This window comes from Rosa chinensis, chromosome 1, assembly GCF_002994745.2.
Source record: "Rosa chinensis cultivar Old Blush chromosome 1, RchiOBHm-V2, whole genome shotgun sequence".
NCBI classification, from domain to species: domain Eukaryota; kingdom Viridiplantae; phylum Streptophyta; class Magnoliopsida; order Rosales; family Rosaceae; genus Rosa; species Rosa chinensis.
Window position 1 is genome coordinate 2,081,118 of NC_037088.1, and position 13,805 is coordinate 2,094,922.

General features: G+C 36.0%; 1 long non-coding RNA gene across 3 annotated transcripts; it reads right to left on the bottom strand.

Moving 5' to 3' along the window:
• Positions 1-230: 230 nt before the first annotated feature.
• Positions 231-6,253, bottom strand: LOC121051708. Of its 3 annotated transcripts, XR_005806547.1 has the most exons (8): positions 5,432-6,253; positions 4,688-4,758; positions 1,806-1,893; positions 1,460-1,566; positions 1,111-1,250; positions 939-986; positions 777-839; positions 231-470 (listed from the first exon to the last, which is right to left on the bottom strand). It is a non-coding gene; the product is annotated as an uncharacterized LOC121051708 (long non-coding RNA). The 3 variants fall into 3 exon arrangements; XR_005806553.1 differs by lacking the exon at positions 4,688-4,758; XR_005806548.1 differs by lacking the exon at positions 1,806-1,893.
• Between the last annotated feature and the right edge of the window lie 7,552 nt (positions 6,254-13,805).

Here is a 13,805-nt window from a genome sequence, read left to right on the forward strand (position 1 = left end):
TTTAAGTTAGTTTCTCTGATTGTACGCCAAATGAGGTCTCTAGGAAATTAGGGTTACTCTAGCAAGGATTTAGATAGTTGTTGGATTTGTCTCCTTATGGCTAGGTCTAAAATTTGTGCTCAAGTTGTTTCCCAATGAGGGTTATCTGTTATGTGCTTAATAGCTTAGACCATCTAGGTTTTATTTGGTGTAAGACAACATATGATGTACGTATGTTCTGGCCATGGATAAGGAATGAAATTATTTACTTCTAAAAAAAACAACTCAATGGTAACTCAGTACATACATAACATTCATTGCACTTTCAAATGAACCAGTTATGCAGAAGGATTCTCCATGGTATACTTAGATTCGACAACTTGCTGCAATAGTTGATCTCCATAGTCATAGTTGTCAACTTGACTACTTCCATTAACATCGGGCACCACAGTCTCTAGTCTTAGTTTCTCTACTCATTATATAATTAGCCACTGCAAAACCATGAGTATCATAAAATGATCAATACAAGGAAAACACTAAATTTTACATTGTTAAATTAAAGCTCATCTACTCATCACAAATCAAGTTGCTAAGAACTTGGAGGAGGGGTGGAATAATGTCATTTTAACCTAAATAGAAAATGGCAGTATCAAATATGTCCATTGACAGTAGGAAAGAGAGTAACATGTGACAAAACCATACAACACCATCAAATCAACCATTTTATAAATAAGTAAAAATTTATCAGGGGGATTTTACTGTTTAAATGGATTAAGACTATATGTGTGAAGGCAAACCTCAAGGTCTATCTAGAATGCAGTCCCCTGCAAAACTTGAATTTCATTCACTTTGGTGGTTATCTGGAAAGAGGCACAGCAAATACTATTAGGAGAAAAGATTCAAAATGATTGTGAAAACTATTAAAAATATAGAATGGCACAGAGGAACAGAAGACATACCTTTGCCAATCCAAAATCTGCAAGCTTGGCAGATCCATAAGCTGTCGCCTAAAAAATTTGCACAGAAAAAATGAATAGTTCCCCAATCTATCTAGAAACAGCAATATCAGAGTTCACCCAAAAAAATGCATCTAACAAATTCCAAGCATCAAAAGCCATTAATAGAACTCACATCTTGAAATATTTGAGTAACACTATCTGCCAAGCTTGAAGCCATCTCTTGCTCTGAAACCTTATCGGAGAAATCCACTGAAACCAAAGCGCGCGGCTCTACACTTCTAAAAGCGGCAATTCTCCACGAACCTAAAGCAACTAGATGCACAATTCAAATATTCAATCCAAGAACTTGTCCATACATATAAACACAATCCAATCGTATTGAAAAAGAAAAAAAACAAAGTCTTTCTGGGCTTCTCTGCAACTAGATTATACAACAAACACAGTAAACAAATATGAGCAAATTGAAGAAAACCAGAAGGAAGACAAATTACTACGCAAGCTAGAAGAAAGACAAAACTTACCGATGACCAAGAGCAAGCCAGAAGAAAGATGCTTCAAAAAGACAATTATGTTGCCTTTGAAACTTCCAACCAGAACAATCAACACAGTTTCAGAGGTAATACTTGCCCTACATAATATAAAATGTTAGCAATCCCTTCAGGTGCAAAGTGAACACAACAAAAAAATAAAAATTGCATTTCACATTTGTCACTCCCCGAATTTTGAATAAAAAATTCAAAATCCGAAACATGAATAAACAACTACAACACACGCCACTCAAATTTCAAATCTCGAAAACCTCAGTTTAATTAATACAACTCACTTGTACAAAGTAAATTTGTAAAGCTCAAATTGAGCATCACTCACCTCACAATTTACAAAGCTGTAAAACTAAAACAAATACTCTAATCCGCACGATCTCCGCCATGATCCTCCTGACCTGCAGGACTACCCGCTACACAATTTGAATAGTGTACCGGGATTGCAACAACACCAAACCCGGTAAGCCATGACAGCCCGTATGAGTAAACAAGAAGGAAATGTTGATTTTAATTCATATTTATTTTAGGACAAAATACTGTTTACTCCCTATACTTATAGGGTCTCGACGTTTCAGTCCCTGACGTTTCAATTTCACCTAAAAAGTCCCTAAACTTTCCAATTTCATCTAAAAAGTCTTTGCCGTCAATTTTCCGTTAAAAAAATCTGTTATCTTGCTGACGTGGCACTATTTCAACAGTAAAATGACTATTTTACCCTTATTGACCCCAAAAAAAAAATTTACTCTTTTTTTAACTCTTTTTTCTCTATTTTTTTAATTTGTTATTTTTTATTCCTACTTTTTTTTTAACTCTTTTTTCTCTATTTTTTGAATTTATTCTTTTTCAATCCTACTTTTTTTTTAACTCTCTTTTCTCTATTTTTTTAATTTGTTCTCTTTTTTTGTTTTCCTACTCTTTTTTTTTTTACTCTTTTTTCTCTCTTTTTTTTAACTCTCTTTATTCTTTTTATTTATTTATTTGTTCTCTCTTTTTTTTAACCCTCTTTTCTCTTTTTTTTTTCCTACTCTTTTTTCTCTTTTTTTTTTAAAAATACTTTTTTCCTCTTTTTTTTTATTTGTTCTCTCTCTCTTTTGGTTTTTTTTGTTTTATTTCTTTCTCTTTTCTGTTTACCTCTTCTTCCTCTTCCTCCTCTCTGCTCTTTGGCCTTCTTTTCCTCCTCCCTGATCGCAGCTCCAGTTTTCGGCGAGCATCACCACCTCTCCTAATCACCGTTCGCGTGCCCGCCGCTCCAAGCAAGTGCTGGTCATTCCACCATCCATCCACCATCCCCGTCATGCTAGCAAGCATCACCACCTCTCCTAATCACCCCTCTCCATACAGCGGTTCCAAACCAAATCGGAGCACACCCAAATCAAATCAATTCATGTTCCACCTCCCTTTCTTCGGTGCCAAAATAGTTCAAACATTTCTCTCTAAAGTTATGATCAGAAATAGCAAAATAGACCAAAACATGGAAACTCGCAGGAAAACTCAAATATTTTATCCTCTTCGAATCTCAATTGGCTCATCATCTCAGCAAACCAACACCAAAGAAACGTTATTGACGTCGAGAGAAAGCTTCTGATATAGCTCCGACACCACGAAGGGGCCGGAATCTGAAGGGAAGAGAACCCAACCATTCCGGCTTTCAAGCGTGGCCGAAAACTGGAGCTGCGATCAGGGAGGAGGAAAATAAGGCCGAAGAGCAGAGAGGAGGAAGAGGAAGAAGAGGTAAATAGAAAAGAGAAAGAAATATATATATATATATATATATATATATATATATATATGAAGAGAGAACAAATTAAAAAAAAAAAAGAGAAAAGAGTGTTAAAAAAAAAAAAGAGAGAACAAATAAAAAAAAAGAGAAAAGAGAGTTAAAAGAGAAAAAAGAGTAGGAAAAAAAAGAGAACAAATTTTAAAAATAGAGAAAAAAGAGTTAAAAAAAAGTAGGAATAAAAAAGAACCAATTAAAAAAGAGAGAAAAAGAGTAGGGAAAAAAAAAGAGAACAAATTTAAAAAATAGAGAAAAAAGGGTTAAAAAAAAAAGTAGGAATAAAAAAGAACCAATTTAAAAAATAGAGAAAAAAGAGTTAAAAAAAAGTAGGAATAAAAAAGAACAAAATAAAAAAATAGAGAAAAAAGAGTTAATAAAGAGAAAAGAGAGTAAATTTTTTTTGTCAGTAAGGGTAAAATAGTCATTTTACTGTTGAAATAGTGCCACGTCAGCAAGATAACATACTTTTTAACGGAAAATTGATGGCATGAACTTTTTAGGTGAAATTGGAAAGTTTAGGGACTTTTTAGGTGAAATTGAAACGTCAGAGACTGAAACGTCGAGATCCTATAAGTATAGGGAGTAAACAGTATTTTACCCTTTATTTTAACTCAAGTAAACAACCAACAATCAAAACATCTGTGAGGAAACATCAAACAAAACACGGAAAATCCACAACGAATACATTTCCACAATCCTCTAACCACAATATCCCCACTTTAGTCCATCCCAACTGTTTGGACCCAACACTAATAACACGTTAGATTTCTAACAACATCGTTATCTGTCACCTCGGTTATTATTTAACCGGCGTTCTTCGGACTCTCCCTGTCCTCAGAGCACTACATCTCGGTTATTATTTAACCGGCGTTCTTCGGACTCTCCCTGTCCTCAGAGCATTACATCTCGATTATTGTTTAACCGGCGTTCTTCGGACTCTCCCGTCCTCAGAGCACTACATCTCGGTTATTATTTAACCGGCGTTGTTCGGACTCTCCGTCCTCAGAGCACTACAATTCTATCCCATAATCAACTCAGAAGGTCAACATGATTATCACACACATTTATCGGTTAACATTATCATAAATAATCATGGCAATTTCCAAGACAATATCATATCATAACCAAGTTATCGTAATTCCACACACACCTCAATGTCACACCATTCCATATATATATCCACGTAAATATATATATACGTAATCATCCGCTCAGGGATAATCACTAATATCAAGTATAATTCAAGCATAAAAATCGTGAAATTCATTTTGTATAATTAAAATCATTTTACTTACCTATGGACCTTAGTTGATCAAGTCCACATAATTTAAAACAAATATTTATTCCATAAATATTTTCACACAATTACGACAAAATAAAGTAATTAAAAGTACTCGGTTCGTAATATGAACCACGTGAGGTTTACTCACCTCTAATCCCTCTGCGTCTTCAATTTCACAATACACACCAAAACCGCTCACCAAGGAAGACCGTCAATCACCTAATCAAACATGATCATAACTTAGCCCACAACTCATAAACAAAATTAAACGACGATCCAACGGTCAGACCGAAATTATATGATGATCCAACGGTCGAATCCTCACGGATCGCCTCTAGGATCATCCTCCAAAATTATCACGAAGATCCAACGGTCGGATCTTCCTGAATCTTCCTTATAAACATCTCCACAAAGTTTCATGAAAATCCGACGGTCGGATTCTCACGAATCGCACTCCGAATCACTATTTAGCAATTATACGAAGCTCCAACGGTCGGATCTTCACCCATGACCACACATGGTCACTGGGACAGTCATACGATCAACATATCAAAACTACAAGTCCATCGGACGGTCCGATCTTCACAGATCATAAATCGAACAATCAAAATTAATCGAAACCGTAAAATTCATAACTAAATCATACGATATCAAAAAATTGCGTATAATATATCAAAATGATCGTATAGAAATGTAGAATCTAAAAATGTAAAGAAATCACATTTTTGACCCCCGGAGATGGCCGGAAAGTGCCGACGGAGTTAGGGGCCGAGACGCCGCCGGCCACCGCCAATGGTGTCGGGGCCAGGCTGATCCTCTTCATCTCATCAAGCCCAACAATTTTCCTAACTAGCATGAAGTCTGAAAATGATCGGAAGTGGTCGAAAATTACCTAGAACAGTTGACTTAGCCGGAAAATTTCCAGAAACCGGCAAAAATTGCAGAAAACGGCGAGCTTGATTTCGACGTAAAAACTTCAATTTCAGGCCTCAATTCCTTCTGGAGAGTTGTTAAGAACATCAAGACGAACTCACTGGTTCAAGAATCACTCAAAAAAAAAGCTCTACAGCTCGAAGATATCTTGATCGAAAGCTTCGGTGGCCGGAACATTTCCAGAATCCGGCGAGGTTGAATTCCGACGTAAAAACTTCAATTTCAGGCCTCTATTCCTTCTAGAGAGTTGTTAAGAACATCAATTTGAACTCACTGGTTCAATAATAAATCAAAAAGATGCACTACATCCCGAGATATCACTATCGAAAGGTTTTGGTTTTCGATCGAAAACCGGTCGAGCTCCGACGAACCTGAATCTGGTCACTCCATGTTCGATCCTTCTGGTATGATGATCAGTAGGTTGAGGCGAGTTCATAGAGCCAAGTATCGGAAGTTTTGGTGGCCGGAGCTAGGAGAAAACTGGCGTTGACTCAAATCGAACTCAAATCGAAACGAGTTTGCCGCCGCGGCTATAGGCCGAGCCGCCGTTCAAAGTCACTACGGACAGGTGTGCAAGGACCATACGAAGCCAATGGAAGAATTTTGGTGAAGATTGGTGGCCGGAGAAGGAAGATATGGGGAAATGAAAATCAAGGCCGATTTCCGGCCGAGAGGAAAAGTTGCAGCATTTTCGGATTTTTCTGAATTTTTTGGAAAAATCCAATATTTATACTAATTTTGGACTTTTTCAAAAAATCATAACTAATTCATACGAGCTCCGATTTTTGTGTTCCACATATGCACGCGATCATATCGACGAGCTCTACAACTTTCATGAAGTAAATTTTCCCAAATTCTATACGTATAAAAAGTCGATTTTCGCGTGCCCCTAAATAACATATGTTTTCGAAATAAAATCGTTCGAACTAATTTCACAACTCCTCAAAGCTTCGTACTTCCTCCCATGACCACGAAATCAATACTAAAATTTCCTCGGAAAATAAATTGAATTTACGGGGTATTACAACATTAACTTCTAATCAACCCTGAAAAATCAAAATGAGCAGAGCACTTCTTTAACAGCGGAGTCATGTTTTAACCTAACTAATTAATCGACAAAAAACGCAATATTGTCTCGTAGATTAATTAACAAACAAACGAACAACATAGGTAAAACTAATACAACCTCTATTCCAGAAAACAAAAAAATTGTAGTAATTCCCAAACTCTGGAGAAACTGAGACCAAAGTAATGTCCAGAATTTAACTCTAGCTCATAGAAATTCAACCACCTCTCAAATGTAATTTTCAAAAATCATTCAAGTAAACCACAACAAAAAATCACTGACAGTCCTTAGTTCCATTTGGCTTTACCCATCATAATCCCTATACAATCAAACGTTATGCTTCTCCATAAGTGGATCATAATCCCTATACAATCAAACTCGATCAAGGTTTTAAATTTCGGTTTCGGTTTCGATTTTGGTACTTCAAATTCAAGGAAATTTCAAAGAAAGTTTCGATTCGGTGGAAATTTTGGTTAAAAATAAAGAAATCACCTTAATTACACTTATAAAATGATAATTTTGAATGAAACTTTTACATAGACTAAACTAACCTATAATAAACATATTTACAATGTAACCTCACTAAAATCATACATAAATAATAGAATTGTGATATTTAATATGGACGAGTAATTAACTAAAATTGTAGTAAGTTGCTGAACTAGTGTTTTTATCTATATGTAATTATAAATGTTCTGTATATTGATAATGTGAATGTGATTTACTTTTTTTTTTTATTATTATTTTTTTTATGGCTGGAACCCAGTGGGAGGCTTAGCCATCACGCATTTTTCACTAATAATTGGTATTACGTCCCCCACCCTCCCGTGGTTGTATTTTTCTAATTATTAGTGAAAAATATGTGATGGTCAAGCCTCCCACAAGGAGCAGTATTATATGATACTAAATGGAAGCAGTTCGACCATATGGATCGAACCACATCATAGTACCTCTTATTCTTAATACTTTATATTGCTTTTATTGTACTTGTTCATTTTCATTCACGGGGTTTTGATATTATGTCCCCCCCCCCCTCTGCCAGCCGTTGTGGGGGTGGTTGTATTTTTCTAATTATTAGTGAAAAAGACGTGATGGGCCAAGCCTCACACTGGGTTCCAGCCATTAAAAAAAAAAAGTAAATTACATTCACATTATCAATATACAACATAATTATAATTACATATAGATAAAAACACTAGTTTAGCAGTACTAGTTAATTACTTGTACATATTAAATATCACAATTCTATAATAAATGTATAATTTTAGAGAGGCTACATTGTAAGTAGGTTTCTTATAGGTTAGTTTAGTCTATGTAAAAGTTTCATTCAAAAATATCATTTTATAAATGTAATTAATATCATTTCTTTATTTTTAATCGAAATATCCACCGAAATCGAAATTTTCTCTGAAATTTCCTTAAATTTGAAGTACCGAAGCCGAAATTTGAAACCTTGGCCGAGAGAGAGGTAGGCAAGTAGCCCAAATTATTTGAGAGATTCCTCGAGATGAAATCCCTTCAAGGCGTATCTGAGTAAAGTGGAATCAAGTTCTAGTCAAGAAATAGGCAGAGAAGGAGGCGGCCCAACATACCCTCAGCCAGATCCAGGTAAGATGGAATCAGGTTCTGATCAAGAAATGGGTCAAGAGGGAGGCGGCTCAGTCTATCTGAGAAATTACTCGAGGCGAAATCCCCTCAAGGTAGATCTGGATCAGGCGGAACAGGTCAGCTCTATCGAATTCATTGCAAGCGGGAAGTACTCCCCCACTTCGTCTTAAGGGTGGTGTTATGGACACAATAACGCGTGACATGCAAAAGTTGCACACCACTATGCACATTAATTAAAGATATCTGCTCAGGTTTACCTTTAAATACTTGATAAGGTGAACAACCTTTCACTTTTACTCCAGTCAACAAAATAAGTGAGGAGATCTTCTACTGAATTGTTCCACACAAATAGCTGATATATGAAATATAAGAAGATTTTTTTATAGTAGAAATGTCAATTTTTATTAAACAAATGATTAATTATAACTGAGAAGATATAATAACAAATTGATGAGTCAAACTCAGGACATTCCACTGCATAAAATGTGAAAAATGCCAATTATGCATTATCTTTTAAGACACCCAACAAACATAAACATTAAATTGTTGTAAGGTAAAAGATTTTCTTAGATCACAGAAGCTATTATTTCCAAGTAGTAGTATCGAATGGTTCTTAGAAAGAAAAATTAATGGATGTTTCAAAGGTATAAGAAATTTGCTCTCTGCCTCTCTGGTCAAAGTAAGAGGTTAAAACAGTACTTTTAATTTTAGCTGAATTAAAATGTAGTTTGATCTTGGTAAAAGACGAAAGAATGGAGTTAATTTTCAATCAAAAAATTAATAATGGGTAGAGTTGACAAAAAAAAAAAAAATTGGAGGGAATTGAGAGCAAGGCCGGCCCTGAGGGCTGCCACCTGAGGTAGCCGCCTCAGGCCATCGGCTCCCGGGGGCCTCGAGAGTTTCTGTACATATGTTAGAGATAGTGTGTGTGTGTGTGTGTGTGTGTGTGTAAACAGTTTCCTCCTATTAAAAGCAAATTGTGTGTTGCTCCAACAGTGGTGTAGTCAGTCTGTGTCTTTCCCCACTAAGGTTCGAATCTCTTTTTTGTTTCACTTCTATTTTTTTATTTTTTACAATCAGTTTTGACTTAAGAAGGGCTCAAATGGAACCGTTTCACCTTTTCAGGTTTCTTGTTGTTTTTTTTTTGTCCCCAATCACTTGAGCTATTTTTTCTTGGATCCGGTGGCCCAACCATAATATATATATATATATATATATATATTAACTAGTTTTGTAATTCAGAAATTTATGTAGAGAAATAAATTCATATACTTTAGTTTTGCTATTAATTTCATATTTACTTTTTCAAAATACATGATTTTATATTGTTATTTGGCATATGTGTGTGTATATATATATATATATATAGACACACACACGAAGGCCACATTTTAATTCTTTGCATCAGGCCGTTAGAATCTCAGGACCGGCCCTGATTGAGAGAAAAAGAACATTACAACCACAGACTCCAATATTCTTTGGAGATGAAAAACATTACGAGATAGCCACAGACTCCTTATGCTCATAAGGTGTTCGACATAGTGCCTAAGAGAGGAAGCAACCAACAAATAACACCAAGAAGTGAGTTTTTGTTTTCTAAATGCGTTCCAAAGGCCCGAAACTAAAATGTTGAGATATTGAAAATGAAAATGATAATGGAGCAGCTTTTTTTTGTCGACAATGATAATGGAGCTTTGAAATTGAGGAGGGTAATGAAGGAGTTGAAGAGAAAGTGTTCTCTACCGGGTTGTGCTGGACTTTTCTTGGGAATGTGAAGGCAAACAACGTAAAAACGTTCCTCTATCTCTATCCGTTTGACTTAGAGGTGGTAATTCCGTAATTATTTGAACACAGGTAGTATTTCATTGTATTTGTTTTTATAAAGTTTTTTAAAGTTGGTAATTTCTAGAGGGATTATGTTGATATTTGATATAAGCATAATATGAGCACAGAGCATAAACGATGCCCAAGAATTAGTTTTTTTTTGCATTCAACTTATTTATGTATTGTGAAAAACCACCAATATTTAGCTAGCTGATGATGGTGTGGTTCTAAAAACTTGAGTTTGAAGAGGTTTGTAAATGTCAAATTAAGAAACTGTCTTGTCTGTCTAAATTCCGGAATACTATAAAACTTTTGAACACCGGCGTATCTAGGTAGAAGCTTGGGCGGGCTCCAGCCCGTCCGAGATTTTTGGGCCTAAAAAAAAAATTAGATGTATACATTTTTGAAGCCACCCAAAGTACCTACTCTCCCGACTCCAGAGCACAAAACGGCTTCGGGCTATTCGATCTGCCCAGTTCACCACTCTCGTCCAGTCGTCCTCCTCCACTCGCCTTCTCTGCCCTTCTCCACTTCTCTCAGAGATCAAGACATCAAATTCTCTTGCTCTGGAAATCTGATATGCAGCATTCTCTCCGTCTCCTTGTTCTGCTGCAATTGATTTCAATACTTATCAATTGACAATTGTTGTTCTATCTCGGCCAGGACTTAGACCCTCAAACAGCAAGTTTGGTTCTCCAGCTGCAGACTGCAGTGTCACTGAACCGCTCCTTCCGCTGCCTAATAGTCAAGGTCGCCAGCCCGCCACCAGTCCACCACCGTCGCTCCCAAGGTTGTTCTCAACCCTAAACTCCTAATTCATTTATGTTGAATATGCGTTATTGGGTCTTGTAAAGATTTAGTTTTTGTGGATAAAGTTGGTTGCTCTGGACATTTTTTTGCTACTTGGTGTTTTGTACTGTGTGGTAAAAAGGTAATTGGTAAAGATGATTTGAGACTTGAGTAATTGGTTAGCAGGAAATTTATATGGTTGACTTTGGTAGTTTGATTGTGGTGAAATTGTTACCGATTCCTTATACCCTCAGCAGTTATATTGTGGGATGAAGCTAGTTTCTTAGTTTAGAGTTTAGACCTTGTTGAGGTTTTAGTTTTTTGTGTAATTTTGAGGCTCATTTGCACTTCTTCAGTGGGTTTAATTAAAGTATAACGCATCAATTTTGTTGTGCTAATTAATGAGTAATCAAGTTTGGGTTTAATCAAGTTGTATAACGATGCTCTGTCAAGTTTGGGTTTAATTAAAATGTTGTGCTAATCAACTTTGTGCTTCAAATAGGAGGCTTCTTTATGTTTGTTTAATTGTGAATGACACTATGAATTGGAACTACGAACTAGAACACAAAGTGAATGGCAAAAGCTTGAGTCCACTATTAGAGTAGCTAAAATCTACTGCTTTCCAAGGTACTTTTTTCTTTTCTTTTCATTGTGCATATAAAATTGTGGCTTATATTGTGATTTTTTAAAAATTAATAAAATTATCTCGCACAGTCGAGATTCTCCATAATATATATATATATATATATATATTTGTGTTTAAAAAATCTAAGCCCGCCCAAGGTTTTAATCCTGGATCCGCCACTGCTTTTGAATGTACAAATGTCACAATAAATTTGTTCAATTTGCTTTTAGTTGCTTATTTGATTATTGAACACAAGCAAATATAAATGGTTGAGTTCTCAAATAAATCTAATCTATAAAGTGAATTGAACGTCTTGTGGATTGTCGGATAACGAAATTTGTTAAGCAGTGAAAACACTGCACACAGATGATGGATCAGTAATGAAGTTTCGGTGTCCTGGAAAGAGGAAATTAGGACTCCTTGTGAAAGATAACATTTAACCGTATGTGCTTTCTGGGGAAAGTAACAGGTTAAAACAGTAATTTTCATTTTAAGCTGGATTAAATGTCGTTTGTCCTGGTAAAAGATGAGATTCAAAAACCGAACAGTCCAAGTAGTCGACGTCCCTGGAGATGGATGAAGGACATTACGCAGACAACAAGCTGCAGACTCGAAATATTCGAAGGCCTCGAACCCGAGTCAACCGGAACGTGTTTGACGGAACGCCTGAGAGAGGAAACAACTAAGAAATTGAAGAGGGCAGTGTAGGTTGTGCTGGAATGTACTTGGAAATTTCGGAGTGTCATATTGCTACCTAGCTTTTGCTAGGATACAATCATTACGTGTGAATGCATGGAAGGTGTTCGACATAATGCCTCAGACAAGAATTGACCTTTTTTCCAACTCAAATTTCGAGGTAAAGAGAATGAGAATGAGAGTGGGGTAGCTTTGAAATTGAGAAGGATAATGTAGGAGTTAACAAGAAAGTGGGATCTGCCGGGTTGTACTGGAATTTTCTTGGCAATGTGAAGGCAGACAAGGTAAGGATGTTATTTCCATCTTTATCTGTATGATTACAAATGCATTTAGAGGTAGTAATTTTTTGGAAAAAAAAAAAAAATTAGAAACAGGAATGTTTGTTGTTTGTGGAGGGATTATGTTGATTTTGCTGCTTTGCATATAAGCATAATATGAGCACAAAGCATAGAAGATCCTCAAAGATTAGTGAAGTAGACCAAGTCACCAAACTAGCAAATTGTCTTGATTCTCTCACTATTATTCAGCGTGCAAGGTTGCTCTACCTTTATTATGGAGCACTATGAAACTATTAAGTATACAAATATTAGGATAAAGTTGTTTATTTTTGCTTTTTCATTACTTATTTGATTATTGGAAACAAGCAAATATAGAATGCCTGTTTCTCAAATAAACTTAATGTATAAAATGAATTAGTGACTTGTGGATTGAGTTAAGAAATTTCTCCAGCAGTAAGAAACTGTACATGGACTAGTAAGGAAGGAAGTTTTAGTGTCATATATTGCTACCTAGCTTTGGCTAGAATACAATCATCAAGTATGAATGCACTTATATCATTAGCTAGATAGAAACAGCTACTAAATAAGTAAATATCGACCGCAGTTAGAGAATTAGAAATAGTTTATACAATACAGAGTTACAGACACTGAAGCAATTAGCTTTAGCAACATTATGGTATATTACCTACACATTGAGATGATGGATCGAACAAGAGAAAACACATTGTGGTCCTTCATACCATCTCTACAGTCCTGTTAAACATACACAGTACGCTCCATTTTTTGAACTTGGTGAAAGCTAACTGGAAGGAGGAAATTAGGGACCCATGGTTGCAAGCCGCAGTACTTTAGTCAATAATGCCGACCTGCATGATTGAAAGATCTTTGACCGAAAGTGCTGGGAAATTTTCATCTCTGCTTTTTGACCTCTGCATACTTTCCTGGAATATATGTGCACAGTATGGTTTCTTATTAGTCTAGTTTGATTCTGATGAAGGATCAAAGTTTATTAGAGTAGATGAAGAAAGTTGCTGAGGGAAGATCAAAATATAAGCTAGCTGAAAACACATTCGACTTGTTTGAGTGTTGGAAAAGCGACCAGTATTCAACTTAATTGAGATTCCAGTCGAGAATGTTTTCTAAGCACTTGGGTTTGAGTGAGGTTCTAATTGTAATGAAGAGTCTCAACAAAATGTTCTATAGCTACAGTATTTCAAAGTCTGAGTCAATGGCTAAAAGAGGTCCGAGACCAAGTTACAGATGTCTCAAGTTAGGTGGTAGACACTTGAAAGCTGTACCATGCATGATAGCCAGTAGAGTGGGCCAAACTTGCACCATCGTGGATTAGCGTGTAAGATGCCTTGCTTAGTTGATAAGTCACTTCAACGGAATGCTTCATTTTAAACAGTCGGTGAAAGCAATAATGGTGGCCTCTGAATCGTCTACT